At 43.6% G+C, this 25,028-nt stretch overlaps 1 protein-coding gene across 1 annotated transcript in view; it reads right to left on the bottom strand.

Moving 5' to 3' along the window:
• The window catches only part of maml2 (mastermind like transcriptional coactivator 2), a 394,218-nt gene that overhangs the window by 173,433 nt on the left and 195,757 nt on the right, over window positions 1-25,028 (bottom strand). The window lies entirely within an intron of this gene.

The raw sequence follows: 25,028 nt of genomic DNA, 5'->3' as shown, positions 1-25,028 counted from the left end.
GACAGGCAGCATGGTCACTGCAGGCTTGGAGGGCCAAAGGGCCTGTTCCTGTGTTGTAATTTTCTTTGTTCTTTGGAAGAGTGAAGAGATCATACAAACTAAACGGTACAATTTTAAAGGAGGTGCGAGAACGCAGACTTGGATTGTTGGTGCACAAAACTTTTGAATTTGTCAGGACAGACGAAAACAAAGATAATTCAAAAGCATTTGGGATAAATAGAGGCGTAGAGTCCGAAAGCCAGGAACTTAGGTTAAACCAACGTGAAAACACTGGTTTAGATCCAGCTACCAGACTGTGTCCAGTTCTGGGCACATACTTTAGAAGGAGGCTAAGGCTTCAAGGGTACAGCGAAGGGATTTACTTGAATGGTTCGAGAGTTAAGGGCTTATAATAATGTAGACAGACTGTAGAAACTGAGGTTATTCTCCTTAGGGCAGAAAAAGTCTGGAGGAGATTTGGTGGACATGTTTAAAATCTTGAAGGTAGCGTATATAAGAGGGACTGTTTCCAATGACTGACAACCAGAAGGCACAGAATTAGCTGCTTAGGAACATTGCCAAAGGCAACATGAAGAATAACTCTTATGTAATAAAGAATCAGGATTTGGGATGCACTGCCTGATGGGGTGGTGGAAACATATTCGCTGAGCCCATCTTCTGAGTGCTCGGGCACCGTTTCACAACAGCGCCCCTATCTCAGAGTGCTCTAGAAGACCTTCGCCCTCATTTGCAGACACTGGGACCACCTCTCATCATTGCCACCCACTCCCTGATTTGGGTCGCTGGCATTGGGGCCCTCTCAATGGGTCTCCTACCCAATCCTCGACATGCCCTCCCATCAAGACACCTGAAATGCCTCCCTCAACTCCCCCATCAAGACCCATTCCATGATCCATCTCTGCAAGCCCCCACCCCCCCAACCCTACATAGCCTACTCCCCAGAATCGCCCCCACTGCTTCTCGGAATAAATGTAAAATGTTATGGATTGAGCAACCAGTTACAACTAAAACGTGTGACTGAGGAAATTCTGCAATGGAATGAGGATTTCAGCTGATGGATGCACTCAACGATTAAGGGCACTTTAATAACTCCCTGTTCCCTATTCCAATGTGCAGCCTCTTCAGTCATATGGGGCAGCGTCAGCTACACAAGCATAAGAAATACTTAGCACCAGAGCCTGAAATGCACCATTCAAGGATCCAGCAATTGCAATCTTCATTTCCAAAAGTTTTACTTTCTTTCTTCTCTACAGGTTTCTTCACAGTTATCACTTGCCACTGGGAAAGTGGGATAGCGAACAACTGCTTGTTTCATTGTCAGCAGTGGCTGGAAAAATGCACAGGAGTAGTCCATAATGACTCACTTTTCCATTTTCTTTTCTTCTTTCATCAGAAGCTCTTAACCTCGGTGCATCTCTTTTTCTAAAATTGGCAGCTCAATTGATGAAAAAAATCACAGGCAAGAACTGTCACAGACTTCCATGCTATGGCATAGTGCACTGTGCCACTGAATTACAGTAGTTTCCACTTCTATCTTCAATAGGAGAAATGAAGGAGACATGTGTTGTCCAGGTGCATATGGAATAAGACCATGGACAAGTGAACCTAATGTCTCCTGTCTCAATATGTTAAACATATGTACTTTACAGATCTGTGCAAAGCCTCCTTGCTGAACTAAGTTCAGTACCAGTTGTACTGAACACAAGTGAACTTTCTACTCCTCTCAACTTTAGCAGTCAAATGCAAGGAAAAAGAAAGTGATTTATAACTTTCACCCAATGAAAGCAGCAGTGTCTCATAACCATTAATTTCAAATGTATTCTTAACGTTTTGCAAACCTTAACTGGCTGTTTCTCCACAGTGACAACCGCTCGATGATTACAACACCAAACACATTCAGCGGTGCTGGTTTTCTGTTTTGAGAAATGAAAATACAGCACAGCCACTCACCAATGTCATTGTGAAAAATTAATAATCACAGAGAACAATACACTGTTATTCTTTCCTTCTTGCAACTTTCCTTCTTTGCTTCCTGCAAACCACGACTCACTTCCTGAAGTGGCAATGCTCCAGTGCTGGACTTAAGTGGCACCTTTTCAAGAGTGAACCCAGTTGTAGCTCTACTGGTGTCCACTGATGGGCCGAAAGGCCTCCTTCTTTACTGTAGGGATTCTATGATCTTCTGTGTGCCCACAACCCCACCCCCAGCCCGCCCCCCCAAAGTAGGCAGAGGGGGGCCTCAGTTGAATGTCTCCACTGAAAGACAGCACCTCCGACAGCACCTGTTTCCTCTGACATTGTGCCACTCTCTCAGTGCTCCACTGGAGTGTTACCCTTGATTTTTGTGCTCAAGCCCTGGAGTGGGATTTGATGGTAGAGAGTAACTATCCCTCTGATTTTCTGTTATCATAGCTCTGTAAACACCTGGCCCAGCTACAGCATTTCCTCAGTAACAGAAATTAGGAATGTGATGACATAGGCAATCATGAACCAGGCATCTTATTATTTGTCAGCACATTTGCCACTCCAATGGACCACCCTCAGCTCCCAATGTGTTTCACACTGAAGAGGAAGGTGGAAAGTGAAGAAGGGCCACACACTACTATGGCTTGATTTTCTTTATCCTTTGCTTCTCTTTTACTCAAGAGTTTCAAATTGCAGTGACTGGAGTAAGTTCCAGTAAAGGAACAGATTCTGACAACATCAACCACAATTAGTGATAAATACTTTAATTTCGTGGTTGATCCCTTGGCTTAAAACAATTGACCTTTCAAAAAGTTGTTGTAATCGATAATTGTTAAAATGCCTGTTCACGGTGTGCTACATGATTATTGTTACTCTCACAATTACACCATTTACCATCATGAAACCTCTCAGATTTAAGGCCGTCAGTCTCCCATTCTAACATTACAGCTGCAGTCATTTACAGCCACATTACAGCATCTTTTTACTCCAGCACATGCCTGCATTAAACTCCAATTTCACTTGAAAATAAGAAAAATGATTCAGAACCTCAAACATCAATTTGAATTTGTAGTTTTAAAATACGAGAACAGTATTAGCTTCTATAGGGTCTGTGCTGGTTGATTAAATTTGCTCTTAAAATTTTAGGCATTTGAGTCTTCTAGCCTCATGCACCATACCCAGCCAGAACAGCAGTCATTGATCTTTATCTAGCCCACCAGTAGCTAAGAATCGGGTATAATGTTATCAACTATGACTAACCAACACCACTAAACTGATAATCTGGTCATTATCAGATTGCTTTTCACAAGACTATTTTGTACGCAAACTATCTGTTGTGTTTCCTACATTACAGCAGTAATTACACTTCAAAAGTATTTCATTGACTGTGAAGTGCTTCGGATGGGAATGGCATCATATAAATACACATGCTTCCTTACACTTCTGGAGTTTCTACTTCTGGATTTGCTTAGAACCCTGAATCTGGCAACATGGATGTAGCTGAAATTAAGAACTGAGTGGCTGGTGGATCACGTGCACTGATCCATTTGTTACATTTATGTGGACTAGCATCCCTGCAGTAGATCAGATTGGTATTGGGGAGCAGTGGCAGGGCACGCAGGAAAAACCACAAATAGCAAACCGAGACACAATTTCAACTCCCACCGTGGCAGCTGCTGGCAGTTAAATTCAATTAATGATAAGATCTGGAATAAAAAGGTGGCCAGTAGTGACAACTATGAAGCTACCAGATTGTCATCAAAAATCTGTCTGGTTCACTAATCTCTTCAATGAGGAAATCTGTTGTCCTTACCAGTCTGACCTGTATTTGACTCCAGCCACACAGCAATGTGGGTGACTCTTGGTTATCCTTTGAAATGGTCAGTCAGGTAAATCAAAACGCTACAGAAAAGTCAAAGAAGAAAACCAGATGGACAACCTATACTCATCTATACTCAGAAATGCCAAATGCACATCCTGCCTCTCAATCCTGCGAAGTCCTCAGTAACATCTGGGGACTTGTACCAAAATTAGGAGAGCATCCTACAAACTAGTCAAGCAACAGGTTGATGTAGTCATACTCATTGAATCATACCATATAGTCAATATTCCAGACTCCACCATCATGCATGCTAAATAATGGAAGAAGCATGCGATAGACAAGTGATCTCACAAACAGCAGATCAGATCTAAACTCTGCAGTCCTGCTGCATCCAGATCGGAATAGTGGAGGATAATTAAACTAGTAACCAGAGATAGAATGCTTCACAAACACGTTCATCCTCAATGATGTTGGAGCCAAGCAATTTGGTGCAAAAGACAAGACTGAAGCATTTGCAACCATTTTCAGTCAGAAGTGTCAAATAGATGATCCATCTCAGCCCGCTCTGACGTTCGCTCCATTAAGGTGTCAGTCTTCCGCCAATTCAATTCACTCCACGTGGTAACAAGAAGTGACTGAAGGCACTCAATAGGATATAGCAAAAGCTTTAGGTCAAAACAACATTCTGGCTGTTGTACTGAGACTTATGGTCCAAAACTAGTTACACGCTTAATCAAGTTAGTGCAACATAATTACAATACTGGTGTCTGCCTGATTATGTGTAAAATTGCCTAGATATATGGAAGATGTCATCAACAGTGCTGTTACATGGCACTAACACAGCAATAACCTTCCTGATGTTCCACTAAGGGAAAATAGGTCCAAAGCCTCATTACAGCCTTGGCCCCCAAAACCTGGGCAAAAAAGTTGAATTCATGAGGTGAGATGAGAGTGGCTGCCCTTAATACTAAGGCAGCATTTGAACAAGTGCGCCATCAAGAAGCCCCCAAAAAAACTGGTGTCAATGGAAATCAGGGGACAAACTCGCCATTGGTTGAAATCATACTTAGCACAACAGAAGACGACTGTGGTTGTAAGAGACCAAACATCTCAGCCTCTACCACGAGAAGCATAAGGGCAGTTTCACCTGCAAGGTCCCCTCCACACCACACACCATCCTGAGTTGGGACTATATTGCCATTCTTTCATCTCGCTGGATCAAAATCCTGGAACTTGCTCCATAACAGCGGAGTGTGTGTAAGTGCACCACATAACCTGCAGCAATTCAAGAAGGCAGTTCAGCACCATCCTCTCAAGGGCATTTAGGGATGGGCAACAAATGATGGCCAGATCAGCATTGGTCACATTTTTAGAATAATAATAAATATTATGTGATGTAGTGAACTGTAGAGAAAAGTTCTCAGAAAGCTCAGTTCCCACTCACAAATAGGATAGTACATTGGCCGCACTATTGAATGAGTAAACCAAAGACATAGACTAATAGTTCAGAGAAAGTGAGCTCAAATCCCACACGGTAGTTTAAAATTTTGAATTCTGAAGCTAAAAAAACTGTATCAGTAAAAGAGACAATGAAGTTTTCTTTTGCTCATAAAAATGTAACTGCCCCATTAATGCTTGTCCTTACCTGGCCTCTGTGTGACTTCAGTCCCATACAAGTATGGCTGACTCATAGCTGCACACTCAAGTGGCTGAGCTAAGCTAGAAATGGGCACAAGAATGTTGGCCTTCCCCATGTGTCCATACCCAAAAGTGAATTAGAACATAAGAACATAAGAAATAGGAGCAGGAGGAGACCATCTAGCCCTTCGAGCCTGCCCCGCCATTCAATAAGATCATGGCTGATCTGTCGTGGCTCAGTTCCACATTCCCGCCCTCTCCCCATAACCCTCAATCCCCTCGCTTATCAAAAACCTATCAACCTGCGTCTGAAAAATATTTAGCGAGGCAGCCTCCACCACCTCAACGGGCAGAGAATTCCAGAGATTCACCACCCTTTGAGTGAAGAAGTTCCTCCTCAACTCCGTTCTAAACCGTCCCCCCTTTATCTTGAGGCTGTGCCCCCTAGTCCTAGTGTCCTTTCTGAGCGGGAAGAGTCTCTCCACCTCTATCCTATCCATCCCATTCATCACCTTATACGTCTCAATGAGATCTCCCCTCATTCTTATAAACTCTAACGAGTACAAGCCTAGTTTATTCAGCCTCTCCTCATAGCTCAACCCCCTCAACTCCGGTATCAGCCTAGTAAACCTCCTCTGCACTCCCTCCAAGGCCAAAATATCCTTGCGTAAGTGCGGCGACCAAAACTGCACACAGTACTCCAGCTGCGGCCTCACCAATGCCCTATACAGCCGCAGCAAGACCTCCCTACTTTTATATTCAATCCCCCTCGCTATGAAGGCCAGCATCCCATTCACCTTCCTGACCACCTGCTGCACCTGCAGGCTGAGTTTTTGCGACTCATGCACAAGGACCCTGAGGTCCCTCTGCACCGTCGCCTGCTGCAGTTTTTCGCCATGTAAGTAACAGTCCTTCCTACCATTATTCCTACCAAAGTGGACCACCTCGCACTTGCCAACATTAAATTCCATTTGCCAGTTCCTGGCCCATTCACCCAGCCTATCTAGATCCTTCTGCAGACTCTCCACACCCTCCGCGCAATTTGCCGTTCCACCAATCTTGGTGTCATCAGCAAATTACGACACCATACACTCGGTTCCCTCCTCCAGATCATCTATATAAATGGTAAATAGCTGAGGCCCCAGCACCAACCCCTGGGGCATTCCACTAGTCACCAACCGCCAATCCGAATAGCACCCATTAACCCCCACTCTCTGCCTCCTATTTGACAACCAATCCTCTATCCACGCTAACACCCTACCCCCAACTCCATGCCCCCTGACCTTCTGCAATAACCTCTTGTGAGGTACCTTGTCAAACGCCTTCTGAAAATCAAGAAAGACCACATCCACCAGCTCTCCTCTATCCACCGCCCTATACACATCCTCATAGAACTCCAATAAATTTGTCAGACACGACTTCCCCTTAACGAAACCATGCTGCGTTTGCTCTATCAAGCAATTCCCCTCAAGATGCCTCGCTATTTCCTCCTTGACGACGGATTCTAACATTTTACCTACAACAGACGTTAAACTAACCGGCCTATAATTCCCTGCCTTTTGCCTGGCACCCTTCTTAAACAACGGCGTAACATTAGCCGCTTTCCAATCTTCCGGCACTTCCCCGGAATCCAGCGACGTTTGGAAAATAACCACCAAGGCATCCACTATCACCTCCGCCATTTCTTTCAGAACCCTCGGATGCATTCCATCCGGTCCTGGGGACTTGTCCACAATCAGTCCCACCAGTCTGTCGAGCACTGCCTCTCTAGTAACAATAATGTCATTGAGACCCTCCAGTCCTACCACCTTTCCATCGCTAACACCCGGCAAATTATTCACGTCTTCCTCCATGAAGACCGAAAGAAAAAAGTTATTCAAGACCTCAGCCATTTCCCCATCCCCTACCACTAAGTCCCCCCTCTCATCCTCTAAGGGGCCAACGTTCACCCTAGCCAGCCTCTTCCTTTTTATATATTTATAAAAACTCTTGCTATCCTTTTTTATATTAAGCGCTAGCCCAGCTTCATAGTTTCTCCTACCCTTCTTTATCAACTTCTTTGTCAATCTTTGTTGACATTTAAACCTCTCCCGATCCTCTTCTCGCCCACTACTCTTAGCTACTCTAAATTCCTCCGCTTTTAATTTAACACTTTCCTTCACCTCCTTCGTTATCCACGGCTTATTACCTCTCTTCCTACTATCCTTTTTGACCATCGGAATAAATTTCCGCTGAGCACCAAGAAAGATCTCCTTAAAGATCCTCCACTGCTCCTCAACAGACCCTCCCTCCAACGCGCTCCCCCAGTCCACATTCGCCAATTCTTCTCTCATCCTACCGTACTCCCCTCTGTTCAAACAAAGGACACGTGTCCGGGAACCCACTTTTTCCTCCTCCATCTGCACCAGAAACTCCACCATACAATGATCACTCTCCCCAAGAGGATCCTTCACCGCAAGGTCCCTAATTCTACCCGCCTCATTACATAGCACCAGGTCCAAGATAGCTCGCTCCCTCGTCGGCTCCAACACACACTGTTCAAGGAAACTATCCCGGCAGCATTCCAAGAACTCCTCCTCGAGCCCACCGCATCCAACATGAGTCGACCAATCAATATGTAGATTGAAATCCCCCATAATTATGGCTGTTCCATTCCTGCACGCCGCACTTATTTGCGCGTTAACAGCCCGCCCCACCTCCAGATCATTATTTGGGGGCCTACAGACGACACCCACCAGCGTCTTCCTCCCTTTGCTGTTCCTAATCTCCACCCACAACGATTCCACGTTCTGCTCTTTGGTTCCTATATCATCCCTTGCTACCACCCTGATGCTATCCTTAATCAGCAGAGCTACGCCTCCCCCTTTTTCCTCCCGCCTATCCTTCCTAAATACTTGATACCCCTGTACGTTCAGCTCCCAGTCCCTGTCACCTTGCAGCCACGTCTCTGTAATGGCCACCAGATCATATCCATTTGTGCCGACCTGCGCCACCAGCTCATCCACTTTATTCCGAATGCTTCGTGCATTCAGATAAAGTGCCTTCATCACAGCCTTCACCTGTACCCTATTTGCCAGAACGCCACCAACCATACTCACACCCCCTACTCCCTTTATTATTGGGACATCCGCGGCCTCTACCCTTACCTGTACCCTCTCCTTAACATTAGGCCCCATAATGTCACCTACCCTCGCACCCCCCCACCACCCCCACCCCCACTACCCCTACCCCCCCTACCCCCCACCCCTCACCCCCACTACCCCTACCCCCCACTACCCCCCACCCCCACTACCCCCACCACCCCTACCCCCACCACCCCTACCCCCCACTACCCCCCACCCCCACCACCCCTACCCCCACCCCCACTACCCCTACCCCCACCCCCACTAATTAGTTTAAAGCCCTGTCTACAGTCCTATTTACACGATTAGCCAGGTCTCCGGTTCCAGCACGGTTCAGACCAACCCCATCCCGCCCGAACAGGTCCCACCTACCCCAGTACTGATGCCAATGCCCCATAAATTCAAACCCATTCCTCCCACACCAATCCCTGAGCCACCCATTCACTTCCTTAATCTTATCAACCTTACGCCCGTCTGCTCTCGGTTCAGGCAGTAGCCCAGAGATAACCACCTTGTCGGTTCTACTTTGTAATTCCATTCCCAGCTTTTCATACTCCCTCCCCAGATCCTCAGTTCGCATTTTGCCTACGTCGTTGGCACCCACATCTACCACAACGACCGGATTCTCACCCTCCCACTCCAGGTTCCTCTGCAGCCCAGATGCGACATCCCGAACCCGAGCACCAGGCAGACAACACACCCTTCTGTGCACTTTGTCATTGTGACAAAGGACAGTGTCAATACCCTTAACCCCACTTTCCCCAATTACTACTACGTTCCTTTTCACCTTCTCTTTGCCTATGCCCTGCTGCATCACTGTACTGTGTGCAGTTTGCTCACCAACTTCACCTCCCTCGTTCTCATCCAGACTGGAAGCAAGAACCTCAAACCTGTTATGCAGGTTGAGAGGCTGAGGCATCCGCTCCCCACCCCCCCTCCTCCGCTCCCCACCCCCTTCCTCTGCTCCCCACCCCCCTTCCTCCGCTCCCCACCCTCCTTCCTCCGCTCCCCACCCTCCTATTAAACTAACAAGTTACCAAATCTTAAGTAGGCCATCATTCATCAATTTGAGGCAATAGCTCAAAGACCAGTATTCCCAATTCTTCCCACAAGTAGAAAAGTAAATACAAAGAATCTTGGTTTATATCAACGTACAAATATTCTATTTTCCTTAATAGTTGTCATTTGTGACTATTTCCATAAAGAATTGAGTGTCTGAGCTAGTACACAGTGCTGCTCAAGATAGCCACACTACCGTTTTTCCAAATTAAATTTTTTTGAGGGTATTTTATCAGTTCTGGTCAGCTCACCTGATTGGAATTCTGGCCCAAAGGAATTTGAGTTTGATTTCTTTGAAGATATTTTAGCCTTTAGTCAATGCAACAATGGATATAGTCTGTTGCTGTCCAGCAGCTCTCCAGTACCTCACTCAGGTGGCCACTCTCCACTTGCTAACCTGAGTTAATGCCATTTTGAGAGAAGAAAGAGGAATTATCACAGGAGAGTCAATATGGTGTTGCCATGTGCTCTTACTAGCATTTCTACATTGTGGAAATGTGTAGCTTATATCTTACCTGCAGAGTATGCTGAGCAAGCCGTGTAAATTACAATCTTCAATAAAGACCCAAACTACAATTCAAAGTTGCCATTTGTGATATATTTCACTCATATGCAGTCTCATGTAACTGAAACAATTATGCTTCCTGTCTGCTTTAGTGAAGCTTACACAGTGCTATGTCATACAGAACAGGAGTTAACTTGCTGAAAGCCAAATGCCAAATAGGATTGCATCTCTACATCAAAGACAATAAATAATTAACAACACCCAAGGTGCAGAAGCACCACAGCTCTCCAACACAACAAGTTACAACCCTTGTAATACAAGGAACAGACCCTTCTATCTCAAAACTCAACCCAGTCTTGATGAAACAACAACGAGAAAACATGTGCCTCCAACTTTACACAGATAAGCCTTGCTTTTGCATAATAGCTATCAGCAATTCACCGATTTGCTGAGATTCAGTCATATTCTAAATGTCTACCCTGTGGATGTAATTCAGCAAGTTATTGGGGCGGCATGGTGGCCTAGCAATTAGCAGTACTGCCTCACAGCACTAGGGAACTGGGTTCAATTCCAACCTTGAGTGACTGTTTATATGTTCTCTCCATGTTCGCGTGGGTTTCCTCCAGATGCTCCACTTAGACAGATAGGTATCTGTCTAAAGGATGACACTTCACAGTTCAAAATGTCCTCATTATCTCACTGGAGTAACAGCATACATACATCCTATACTTAAATCCTGAGGTGTGGCTTGAATGTGGAACTTTCTTGACTCAGAAGGTTAGTACTAAATTAGCTTTGTGCATTAGCACCGCACCCAACAATAACAGGATTGTCTAAATTCATTTCACGTGCGACCACTGTTGCCAGAAAACAGAAAAGCTCCCATGCCACAAGTCTGGACTGTTTTTGAATCTGGATTTCAGAAAAGAAAGGTTAGTATCTAATCCAGCACACCACACAGTCTCCTTCCCTGAAGGTTTAGTGGGTAAATGCTTCATACAGTATAGCACTCAGTAGTACAGACTGGGATGGTTCCAGGTTCCATCCATAGTGCAAAGTTAGCTCATTTTAGGGTAACTTGGAAGATGTACAATTGGTGGCAGTGTCCCTGAACTAGGAAGATGTAAGTCAGCGTGTTTTCTCCATTATCTATAAACCCTGATAGAAAATGAGTGAATGTCAACACTGGATGAAAACGCAATTAAACTCAGTGGAAATTCTGATGGGATGCAGCACTAGGTTTCACACAAAGAATAAACTAATGGGAACAGTACCAGTGCAAGAATCAAAAGGGGATGATTTTCAACATCAGTGGAAACAAAAGATTGGCAGAGCTGACCGGTCACCCAACATACAATGCTCAATTCCCCTAATGTATTGATTTGTTACCTAGTCTACAAGAATAGAATCTACTTTCTGCTGAATGCCAGAGTCCCAGATTCCAAATTAATAGACTAATATAAAAACTCTTTGATGATTTCACTTACAAAAATTATGCAGATTATTTATGTTGTCCTTAAAAATGAGGTCAACTGTCCATATGACAGACAAGATCTGTGCTGTATATCTTCAGGCAATAAAAGGTGCATTCGCAGGATCATACAACATCACTGGATTAGGATGCCGACTGCCTCAAGTGAGCTTGCATGAGGGACTGGCCAGATTGATCACTTGCACAATAGACATTTGGCAGAGATAGGTGAAAAGCCTCATTGTCAAGGCTAATTTCTTCACCAATCAGATTGCTAGATAATACCCATATTAATTTGCACTAATCCACCACTTATATCCTGATTTCCAACTCAGAACTTCCTTCAATAACTTACTCCACTTGCTTACATGCATTAAGTCAATGTAAGTTTGTGGACAAATGTACCATCACAAACACAGGTCACACATTTTTGGTATGTTGACAGTACCAATCTTCCCTGTGTTTAAGTGTACAGCTGGTTCCAAATTGAAGTTGCTAATGCACCTGTGAAGCATCTTGGGATGTTTTACTCTGGTAAAGTCACTCTACAGAAGCATCTTAGTGTTATAATTAGTAAGTATGATGCAGAATGCAAAGACTCGGGTGGAAATGCTTCTGTTTCACTCTCCAGCACTAATATAAACAAAAATCAAGTAAGAAGGAATGAATGTGCTGAAGTTTAAAAAAAAAGTTTGTGAAAAATGGGGCTAGAAATGGGACTAGAAATGGGGCTTCATGAACAATGGAAACATCTGGTTTATGTTTAACTGCAAGTAGAGACTCATTTTCTGCTGCTGCTGTTTCTGCTGCTACACTACAGAACATCCCCTTTAACAGCCCTTGGTTGCAGCCACTGACTTCACGCTTCTCAAATAACTTGATAACATCTTTAAACTAACAGTCAGGGGGATGCTGTACAAGCAGCAGTCCGTCAACTGTAGGTCTGAGATCCATCAACGCACACAGCACTTCAACAGAGATGCTAAGGGAGGCCTTATTCCTGCACCACAGATCTCTGATGAACAGGGACACTCTCTCAAATACAAATCTCCCTTTTCAACAATTTCTACCAAAACCTGCCCTCCCCACTGAGTAATAGTGCTGGAGAATAAAATCCAATTACTGAGCCACTATGTAAATTTAACAACGGCTGTGATCCAGAAGCAAAGCCAAGGATACTTTGTACATGTGCCCTCATCTCTAATTTTATGATGATCTTACTGTTGCTATTTTATTGCAGGCCTTTGTCAGCGCAGCTGCTCACTGGTAGGCGACTGCCACTGCTACATTTTCAGACTATCACATTGACTTGCAAATTTGTTAGTTGCGAGTGCCAGTTTCAGACACTAATGCAAGATTTGATGTTCAGCTGAAGTGATGTGCCACCCATAATTTCACAGTTTAATGTCATTTTAACTAGCACAGGTCACAGTTTCAGAACAGTCTGCAGCCATAAACATCTGTGAACACTGGTCAATTTGAGACATCCACAAAGGGAGGGACTGGACCCGATGGAATTTTACACTAACTGAGATCCTACAGAGATGCTGTCAGTGGCTCGCAAACACCTTTTCCCACTCCCAATTTATCATTTTGTGCTGCACAGCAGTAGCTAGTGAGTGCTGCAAGCAATTTTAATGATGTTGCTGTATCTACAAAAGTATATACCCTCACATTTATTTACTGCTAACAAAACAAAATAGGCACTTTCTTTGGGTTGGCTTTTCTGGGAAAAGTTTCCTCTGTTCATCCAATATACTAATGTCAGCAGTTTTACTTAATATAAAAGCAAAATACTATGGATGCTGGAATCTGAAACAAAAGCAGAGAATGCTGGAAAATTTTAGCAGGTGTGCACTCTGACTAAGGGTCATCTGGACTCAAAACATTGGCTCGATTCTTTCCCCACAGATGCTGTCAGACCTCCTGAGATTTTCCAGCATTTACAGTTTGATTTAACTCTGATCTGCATTGCAAATATTTTAAGGAATCTCTGTTGCTGAGAATTTTCGGCTCTCCGCACTTTTCCCTCAATAACAATAGTAGGAGTTTGGGGTAACAGCTGTAAACTCTATGGCTGGAACTCTACCATTTCACCCACGACGGAATCAGAGGGGCGAGGGTCTGACAATGGAAATCTCCACTGTTCTCGGGCCGGAATTCCCAGTCTCGCCCAAGCAAGGCTGTAAAATCCCGTCTTATGTTACAGCCTAGTAATACTCACCTAGTCCACAGTTTCAGTTTGGCCTCTCTTGCCGGAGTCCTTGTCATATTACGTAGGGACATTGATGTGAATCAAAGCAGGGACAATGACGAGGGTTCCTTCCTTCGAGGCTTCCTGTATGGTGGGCCTGAGTTTTTAACCTGTCGGGTGCATGCACTCAGTAGGCCCGGAAGTGGGAGCGAAATGTGTTCTCAGCCATGGTTGGCACCGGAGCTCGAATTCACGCTGGCTGGGGTGAAACATGTGTTGTGAAAGCTCAGCACTATGGTGCAGAGTGGGAATAAGGCACATGATGACGAAAGGGATGATGCAGGCTGGCACTCCCAGTGTGCTCCCTCAGGGGGATAGCCTCCTGCAGAGTTGTCTCAGAGAGCTACTGACCCATGAAAAATAATTAGTAATGTTAAAACTATGCCAAACATGTTTGGGCAACACATTCATACACAGATCTTAGTTCCCAGACATCTCATCCATCCTGGATCAAGGTTGCAGCTTAAACATAAAGGCCATCATGCCAATAAACCTGCCCTCCAAACATAAAGGCAGATGGGCAATGTAAAATTCTGCTCAGTTGGTATTTAATTCACTTAAATTGTCTCCTTAATTGTTGGTGAGTGAGCTTCTGACTCCTGTGTGTGCTTCTGACTTGTGTGTGCCTGCCGACTGAAATATCAGACAAACGCGCAATGATGTTGGGACACACACCTGATGCCGCCTTGTGCGATTTCACATGCTTTTGCATCAGGCACGTGCCTCAGCTATGTGTGGAGCATTCTGGCTGTGGAGTTTCACCTGGCTGAATGTAAGACATGGAATTCATTTTACAAATTAATGGCATGTATGAAGCTTGAATGGCCTCTTCTTCAGGGGAAAGGGGTTAGCTGGTTAACCCTGCACCCTACCAACCAACTTTTCTGAGCACATGACAGGCATTTCTACAGGCATAGGCACCTAGCATTTCAATGGGAATGTGAGCATCTCTGATACAGCATTGCCATTGGGGTTCACTATAGGCACAAGTACCGAGTAAGTCCTGCTATCACTATTCTGTAGATTTTCAGTCCCACACCTGGATTTGTACACCAAATTTGTACAGCCCAGCATAGTACTGAGGGAGTGCTGCACTGTCTCTCAGATGAGACCTTAAACTGAGATTCTGTCAGGTGGATGCGAAAGGTCCTATGGCACTATTTTTAAAAAAAGCAGGAGAGTTATCCCTAGTGTCCTCATCAAAGTTTATGTCTCAATCAACACCACAGAAAGAGATCATCAGGTCATGAATCACATTGCTGATTGTAGGAGCTGGCTGTGTGCAAATTGTCACATTTCTTACATCACACCAGTGATTATGCTTCAAAAGTACTTAACTGCTTGTAAAGTCAAACTTTCCCTCTGACCAAGTTTTTGGTCATCTGACCTAATTCTTCTTATGTGGCTCAATGCCATACTTATATAATGCTCCTGTGAAACACCTTGAGATGTTTCATTACATTAAAGGTGTTATATAAATACAGCACAGTGGCTAGCACTGCTGCCTCAAAGCGCCAGGGACTCGGTTCAATTCCTGGCTTGGGTAACTGTCTGTGTGGAGTTTGCACATTCTCCTCGTTTCTGCGTAAGTACTCTCTGGGTTTCTCCGGGTGCTCCTCCCACAGCCCAAATTGCTGGTTAGGTGCATTAGCATGCTAAATTTTCCCTCAGTGTACCCAAACAGGTGCCGGAATGTGGTGACTAGGGGATTTTAATAGTAACTTCATTGCAGTGTTAATGTAAGCCTACTAGCAACACTAATATTTAAACTTTAAAACTAAAGCAATTTGAGGCGATCATGAGTTTGTAAAAGACACGATAAATGCAGGCATTTCCTTTTGTAGCAGGGCTACAAAAAGAATATGTGCAAAACAGTAACTACATTCCAAATTCTTTGTACATAAGGTGTTTCTGAAAGATATAAGGCAATAAAGTCTTGCTTTACTTCTCTCTTTCAAGACTCTTTTCTGCCTGTAGCTTCAATTCATAATGCAGTAGTTTAGGTATAAATAAAGATGGTCACTGGTCATATTACTGAAAAATTAGCCACAGGGTTTCCACATACAGCAGGGCAAGAGCAACCAAACTTCTCAGAGTTATGTTTTTATGATATTTTAAATGCCTCTGCTTTTAACTCTCTCCTTTGCATTGAGCAAAGTGGACAGATCATAAGTCAATGTTCTGTGATAATTGTTATATGACAGAAGTGATTGCTGGCATAAAGAAGTTCAAGGCATTCTGCCTAGGCACCCCTATATGAGGTTGCAGCCTAAACGATGTCCCATTCAACCAGACTGTTATCAGGTCTACTTGCTGATATTCCCAACCATACATGCATCTGTGGCCGCCTGAGTCCTGCTTCCCTCTTGTGGCCAACTGTTCTTTGCCTGGAAGAGGTTAGGAAACCAGAATCAGGAGAGGTCAGGGAAGAAGAGAACAGTTTAGGATTGGAGGGAGTAGAAGGATTGAGGAGATTTCAGTGGTGGAGGATGGGTTACTCATTGAGGAAATGGAGGCAGAAGGTTATGTAATTTCTTTTAGGGGAGGGAAGAGAAGGTCAAGAATCCATCTGGGGTTTGGTGCACAGAGAGAACAGGAGGACGGGAGAAAAATATGATCAAATCTAAAAGGGCGGGGTGAGATGAGAGGGACATGTGATCCAAAGAGGAAAGTGGTTTTCCCATACAGGATGTTTTGCCTAGCTTTTGTTCAATTTAGATCATGTCCTTCCATTCTGGCCCCCTTTCCACCTATGGTCTGCTTTCCCTTTCCTCCCCATCAGACTTCGATTGCAATCTTGATCATAAATAGCAGTGAACTGATTTCTTGCAAAGTCCAGCTTGTGTGTCATCGTTAGACTGAACAAAATCTGGAAGTTAAGACACTGTTGTTGGAAATTTCATAGAAAATATTGAAAGTACTAAACAAACGTGGCTACACTTATGGAAAGAAAAAGAATTAATATTTCACATTCTGATGAAAGATCACTCATCTGGAATGTTAATTCTGCTTCTCACTGTGATTTGCTGAACACAAAAAATACTTTGTTTGTTTTCTGCATTGCAAAACTGAGTATACTTCAGGAATGCTACATTAGTCATTAGCTATAAAATGCTTTGAAATATCAGGTGGTCATGAAAAGCACCATATAAATGCAAGTTTTAATCACTCAAGCATATATAAGGCTTAGCTGAGAGTCCAGACATTACTCTTGTTGAAACAGCAGCGCCCCAACAAAACATTGCTTGATTGATAGTTCTAATTCCCTGATCTCCGCAGTTAATTTCACAATGTTTATTTACACAAGGTTAAGCGGTTTCAAGGATTGTGAGTCTGCCATTGATAGTTTAAAGTGTCTGAATGATTGACATATTTGTTGCCTTGTAGTAAAATTACCTTTTTAAAAAAATATAATAGAAAGGCATGATCGAAACAATGGGTGGGATCTTAAGGACTCGCCATGCTGATCAACTGGTGTGGTGAGCCAGTAAGATAGGGAAAGAGGCAGAAAAATCAGGTTCATGCCTGGTTTCTCGCCTCTCATGATCTTGTCAGCCCTGTTTCATCAGAAATCAGCCCCGCGCCCATGAAGGGCATGATGTTGATTTAAATATTAATGACATCTTTGAAATTGCCTGCTCAAAGGTGCCCCTGGGGCTCAGTAGCCACCGGCCTAAAAAGTGAGCCGAGACACCCACCCCCTCCTCCCAACTCTAGAGATTCACATGATGGCCTCTGTATTGCACAGGGCCATAAATTACCATTACCTGCCTTGCTGGAAAAGTGGGCAAGAAAACTGCCTGTTCTCTCTGCCATTTGCCCTTTCAATTTTTTTTGGAGAAATTCCGCCCAATGACTTTTTTTGAGACTATTTTTAAAACATATTCTCTTGTTACTATAGGGTTCACTGGTTCTACACAGCATATAATGGATCAGCAGGCACTGAAGTGCCAAAGCTTGACAAACGGTGCATGGGGAGGTGGGGGGGAGGGAACGTGATGTATGAGGTGGGTGGTGTGGTGGCCTTTTCTTGACATAGCAGCATTGGAACTCACCTATCACAAGAATCTTGCAATGCAGACTTGGATTTATGGCTCCTCAGAGGAGCCGTGAGCCACAATTCTTTGACCTATGAAAATTGCAGAGAAGTAAGACATGCTCAACTCTGCAATGGAGCTAGGGAGGTCAGGATGCTGGCTGTGGGCTGCTGGCTGGAAGCAGCCCATAACCTTTAAAGGCACTCCCAAAAATCAGACGACCTCTTACAGGGGATTAGAATTCCGAAATCGGAAGCTATCTGCAATTTTTAAAGGGGTCCAGAGCCACCCGAGCTTGGTGGAAGTTCATCCCATCATGTCCAATTCTGAGCACTACACTTTAGAAAGGACATGCAGGTTTTGGAGTGGGTGCAGAAAAGTTTGATGAGAACGGTTTCAGGGATGAGAGAATTTAACTACCTGGACACAATGGAGAAGTGAGAATTGTTCTCCATGGAGAAGGGAAAGTTGATACAAGTGTTCAAAATTATGAACGAGTAGGAAGAGAGAGAGACAATTCCCAGTGTAGGAAGGGTCAGAACCAGTGGACCCAAATTTAACATGATTGGCACAAGAACCAAAGGTGACAAGAGGATAAAAGCTCTTTATGCAGCAAGTGGTTAGGATCTGGAATGCACGATCTGAGTGTGCGCTGGAAACAGATTCAACTGTGGCTTTCAAAAGGAAACTGGTTAAGTACATGAAGAAAAAAATGTAGGGCAACATGGAGAGGACGGAGGAAAGGGCTGAAATGAGTTGCAGGGAGCTGGCATGGAGTTCCCAGACAGATGCACATGGGCTTGGGACGTAACACGGAACTGAGAAGAAAAGCATGTTGGAGATGGGATGGCAATTTACAAAGATGGAGGAATCAAGAGTAGGGTTTTTTTTTAAGGAGATCAGTGACGACAGCAGATTTGAAGTTAGAGGTATATTAGGTGAGGAGAGAGAATCTTGACAATATCAGCTAATATGAGAGCCCAGAAGGGAAATTTGGTTTCAAGGTTCACTTTCTCAGTATCTGAAGCAGCGCACTGCTGTGTTGCTGCATCCTTCCTGCCATCCCAGTGTGGTAACAGCTGATTCTAAGAAATGACTCTGTACTGGCCTCTCCACACAAAATCAGAGTAACAATGCAGATACTGAAGAGACCACGCTGTTTGCTGTCTTCCATCTACCACAAGTTTCTGTCTCATTCAAAGAGAGACTACAGAACATTAAAGTCTCTGGATCAAATATTGTTAAAATAGCAGTTTAGGGGTGAGTGGTGGTGCTGGTGGGGGTTGGGGGGAGGTGTAAAGAGGGTCAAGCCATGTTTTTGACAGCTGTCTGCCAAAATTCTGATCCCCTGCCACTTTGCCCATTTGGAATTTATTCACAAAAAAGTGTCATCTACCCATCAGACAAGGGTCTAATTTAACATTCTGGAATTCATAGCCAAGTGACGCAATTGGTGCCACAATAGAATTTGAATTCCAGGAGGCCACACAGCACTGAAGCCACTAGTGAAACAACTGGAAGGCAACAAAGTGCCCAAAGAATTCAAGCATTTCTGTGAAGATTCCTCAAAGACAAGGACTGCTATCTTGGATCCCTGGCAACATTGACATCATTCACACTATTTAAACTGGCCATGCTTAATACTCCAGACAGCCGCAAGAAATACTGTCTACGCCAATCCCGCAGTTACAATTTCAGTCCGAGCTTAAAATCAGGCCATTCGGCCCAACAACAGCATGGGTATATAATCTAGACTGACACTTCAGTGTAGTAATGAGAAAGTGACAAATATTCATACATGTCATTGTTCAGATGTAAAAGTAAAATCCTGTCTGTCTGTTCAGATGGACACAAAAGATATCAGCAGCACATGGACTATAGCAGTTCAAGAAGGCAGCTCACCATCACCTTCTCAAGGGCAACTAGGGATGGGCAACAAATTCTAGCCAGGCAGCGATACCCATCTCCATGAATAATAAAAGAAAATCGCATTGGCAAAAATGTATCCCTCATCAGACACTCCAAAGAAAACTTCAACTGGTTAATTACTTTATTTGCTACATATAGGACACGCCTGTGTGCAAATTGACTGTTATAAATGCTTATGTATTTATCAGCTGTAAAAAGGAACTATTTGAATGTATTTTCTCTGATAGCCTGGATGAATTTAATGCTTTTGAATGAGGTGCATGAGGCTAATTCAGATGAATTTGGGAAATCAGCAATGGTAGCAAAGCCCTTGATTCTGTCTGCCTGATTAGTGCTGTCTGCATTGCATGATATAAATGTGTGCTGTACCGGAATATTGTATTTTGTGAAAACTTTTGACACAATGATCGGCTGGCTGTGAAATCTCTCAATGGTCTCCAGTTGAAACCTGAAAGGACCCAGAAGCCAAATTAAATTCAAAACTACAGTACCCTTCAATGCCACAGGGTACCAACACCATTTGTAGCAATCTTTCCAGCTAACATGTCACACAGTAATGTGACCATCTCCCTGCAGTTCTCTAAGGCACTGGTGCTCTGACATTTGGAAGTAGGTGATCCTCACCCTGTAGACTCTGTTGGTTAGATAATGCCTTTGTCGCGCATTGCCTACTTTTGATGCTGGTCCCTGCAGAGCCTTGCAGAGCAGCAGGATCCTCATCTTATGGACCATAGGGTACACGTGCCCTCTCCTTCTCCTCCTCACTGGAAGAGCCTTCTTGAGAATGAACAATTCCCGGGGTGGGGGGGGGGGGGAGAGAGAGAATGATCTCATGCTTCAATACTGATGTCGACAAACTTCAGTTTAACTCTGTCTGTACACTCCGACAGTAAGAAGTCTCAAACCACAAGGTTAACACACGTAGGCTCCGACACAGCATCTCCTACTGCAGGCTGAAAATGATGATAAAATAAACTGAAAGCCTGGTGAAACTCTCCTACCTTCTCCAGTATACTCTTCTGCTGAGTGCAGTCATAGTTCCATTTGCAGCCTATCACCTCCTCATGTGTCATTTAACTCCTTCAAAACACTTTTCATGTGTGCCCACCCAAAAATAGCAACGTAAAATGCCAGTCTCTTGGGTTGTTAACACATTTAATAGCTTGTTAATTAGCCCACTTGCTTTTGCTGGAGACCAGTGTGATAACAGGGAGTTGATGACCTGATGCCATCATGCCAGATTTTACATAATCTCAGGGGGACAGTGTGCCCAATTTCTGATGTCAAATTCACCCTTGTATATTGGCATACTGCATATATTAACACTGCGAATTGCATGTGAATTAAGTGAATTAAGCAGTGAGTACTGCTGCCTCATAGCGCCAGGGACCCAGGTTCTATTCCTGGCTTGGGTCACTATCTGTGTGGAGTTTGCACATTCTCCCCGTGTCTGCATGGGTTTCCTCCAGGTGCTCCGGTTTCCTCCCATAATCCAAAGATGTGCGGGTTAGGTTGATTGGCCATGCTAAATTGACCCAAATGTCAGCAGGATTAGCAGGGTAAATATGTGGGGTTATAGGAATAGAGTCTAGGCAGGATTGTGGTCAATGCAAGCTCGATGGGCCGAATGGCCTCCTTCTGCACTGTGGAGATTCTAATGATGTGTAAAGGAGCATATCGGATCACACTAATTCAGTTTTATGAATCACCCATTATATTTCAATGGCGTTTGACAAAACGTAACAGTAAGTAATGAGTGTGAGACTATACATAACTCACAGATATACACAACTCAATTACTACACATAATTGTCTTGATTAAATTCCTCAATTAACCTTGACATTATGTGCAATAGGTGATTTTCACAGTAACTTCATTGCAGTGTTAACGTAACACTGTTAATGTAATCAGTTCCAACCTCCCAGACTACCTGGATCCACTACCGCCGCAACAGATCCAAATCAGACGCCATTTCTCTGGCCCTGCACTCAACCCTGGAATACCTAGATAACAAGTACACCTACATCAGACTCGTATTTATTGACTACAGTTCAGCCTTCAACACCATTATTTCTACGAAACTCATCTCCAAACTCCATGGTCTGGGCCTTGGCACCTCCCTCTACAACTGGATCCTGAACACCCCTAATTCACAGACCACAATCAGTAAGGATAGACAACAACACCTCCTCCACAATTATCCTCAACACCGGTGCCCCACAAGGGTGTGTTCTCAGCCCCCTACTATACTCTTTATATATCTATGACTGTGCGGCCAAATTCCCCTCCAATTCAATTTTCAAGTTTGCTGAAGATACCACCATAGTGGCTCGGATCTCAAACAATGATGAGACAGGGTACAGAATGAGATAGAGAATCTGGTGAACTGGTGCGGCAACAATAATCTCTCCCTCAATGTCAACAAAACAAAGGAGATTGTCCTTGACTTCAGGAAGCATAAAGGAGAAAATGCCCCTGTTTACATCAATGGGGACGAAGTAGAAAGGGTCAAGAGCTTCAAGTTTTTAGGTGTCCAGATCACCAACAGCCTGTCCTGGCCCTCCCCATGCCGACACTATAGTTAAAAAAGCCCACCAACGCCTCTACCTTCTTAGAAGTCTAAGGAAATTTGGCATGTCAGCTAAGACTTACCTCAACTTTTACAGATGCACCAAAGAAAGCATTCTTTCTGGTTCTGTCACTGATTGGTATGGCTCCTGCTCTGCCCAAGACCGCAAGGAACTACAAAAGATTGTGAATGTAGCCCAATCCATTACGCAAACCAGCCTCTCATTCATTGATTCTGTCTACACTTCCCGCTGCCTCGGCAAAGCGGCCAGCATAATTAAGGACCCCGGACATTCTCTCTTCCACCTTTCTCCTTCAGAAAAAAGATATAAAAGTCTGAGGTCACGTACCAACCGAATGAAGAACAGCTTCTTCCCTGCTGCTGTCAGACTTTTGAATGGACTTACCTTGCATTAAGTTGATCTTTCTCTACACCCTAGCTATGACTGTCACACTACATTCTACACTCTCCCTTTCCTTCTCTATGAATGGTATGTTTTGTCTGTATAGTGCACAAGAAACGATACTTTTCACTGTATGTTAATACATGTGACAGTAATAAATCAAAGCAAATCAAAAAACTATATTGTGCTAATGAATAAACTTTAAACTTTATTTATTTATTTACCCAAAATATAGCATACAACTGGTCACCTTTATTTAAAAGATTGGTAAATTACTATTTCAAACAAGGCTTAAATTCCATTCTGAAAATGCTTTATTTCCCAGAAGGAAAAAGCAGTTGTAACCGGGTCAGATCCTAACCGGAATAATCGACATTGACCTTGGGTGAACCAAAACTACCAAAAACCAACCAATGACCAGCCAGAAAGCATTTGTCCCCAATTTTGTCAGCCAAATTTAGGCTATATCCGGTTGTGATATTTTTATTCATTTGTGGAATGTGGACGCCACTGGTTAGACCAACATTTAATGCCCATTCCCTAATGATTTCAACTGGCCAACGACTACTGCTCATTATCTGGGAACAACCGGGGTTCAACTGTCCTAATACACAGTTGCTAGCTGGCCCAATGACTGTTTTTTTACCTTTTACGTTGACTGTAAAGACAAGCACCGACTTACTTTGACGTGATATCAGAACACAACTAGTACGTAATTCTTACTACTTCAATAAAAACACATATACCTCTTTCTCCCCACCCTTTGACTATGTTCAACAAGGTGCAGAGTTTGCTAAATAATGTGTTAATCATTAATACCAGAGTAATAGCTACAAGCACTTCTTGAAGACCAAATAAACTGCTTTGATACATTAGGAAAGGCGGTCGCCATGGTTTCCCCTGCATGCTGGTTAGCTTAGGCTGTCTATGTACCTTTAAAACCCATTAGAGGTATAAAGGGCATATCCATGTTATTTACCCACATGTTACGCAAGGAGAGTCAGGCCGAAGTAAGGATCTCTTTAAAGGGGCAGCATTTCCCAGTCATACAGGCAGGCACAGTTTCAAAAGCAACCTAGTCCAGAAATGTCAAGTTAAAAATATGCAGTATCTTTAATCTCGAAGAATATGTCCAAAAGTACGCCATAAAGATGTGAGCAGTTGAAAACAATTGCATTAAAAAGCATGATTTTGGACACTGTGACATATATGTACTAAAACAAATGTGATATCTGTTGTGGCTTTAAAATACCAAATATGGTTTGTCACACTCCACAGCTTTGTTAAAACTAGGACAAGAAAGCCTTGTCCTAATGATTCAGTGCACTGGAGGATAATACATGCCATTTTATCTACCTTGGTCAGAGCAACATTCTTACTTTTGGTCTCAGTGGCCCTCAGTTCAGAGGAGAACTAGTCAGGGGTGTAACTCTTGTAGACTGCCTGGTGACCTTCATTATACGTTTATGAACACAAGCAAAAAACTGCATCAAGCTTGACAATGATGCCCTGTCCACTCCCACAACTGCAATGTTTGTCAGTAATGACGGTCTCGGTTTACAAAAAAAGTGCAGCCACTAAGAACAGAAAATAGAGGAGAACAACAGCTTTAGAATGATACTTCAACACCTCCAGTAGAGAGGTGGCTGTGGAAAGGCAAAAGGAAAAGTATAGTTGTTGTGTCTGTATTTTCGGATCCACGCCTCTTAACTATTCTTTTTCAGATCTCCCTCAAACCTTTTGCAAATACCAACCTAAAAATAAAATCAAGAGTTACAAAATTCTAGTGTAGTATATTCTGCAGAGCTGGAGAAGTTCCAGAAAAACTGTACATCTGGTAAGAAATTTAGTGTAAACACATTTACATTTTGGGATCATTTCCAGCACTTGAGTCCAACACATTAGCAGCTCCTGTACAGTATTGTTCTGTCTCAAGGATTTCAACAACATAGAAGAACTTCACAACAGCCCATGCTTCCTTTCCTTGTTTGTTTTTTTTGTCAGTGTTAATCTTTTATTCAAGCACTTTTTAGTGAGTGTAGGCGTGTGCACCTGGCCAATTCACTACAAAATCTGTACATGATAACTTCAAAATGCTTTTCAAGTCCACAGAACAGTTTACCCTGCAGTCTTTTCCTCTTGGAACTTTGATGAATTCCTACCAACTCAGATTCACATGAAGATTTCATAGAAATTTCAGTTCACAGGAAGATGACATTAGAATCATACAGCACAGAAAAGGCCCTTCGGCCC

Source organism: Carcharhinus amblyrhynchos, chromosome 10 (assembly GCF_965287045.1).
Source record: "Carcharhinus amblyrhynchos chromosome 10, sCarAmb.v2.hapA, whole genome shotgun sequence".
Classification (NCBI taxonomy): domain Eukaryota; kingdom Metazoa; phylum Chordata; class Chondrichthyes; order Carcharhiniformes; family Carcharhinidae; genus Carcharhinus; species Carcharhinus amblyrhynchos.
The sequence above is the reverse complement of the archived record's forward strand: the minus strand, read 5'-3'. Positions and strand labels throughout refer to the sequence as shown.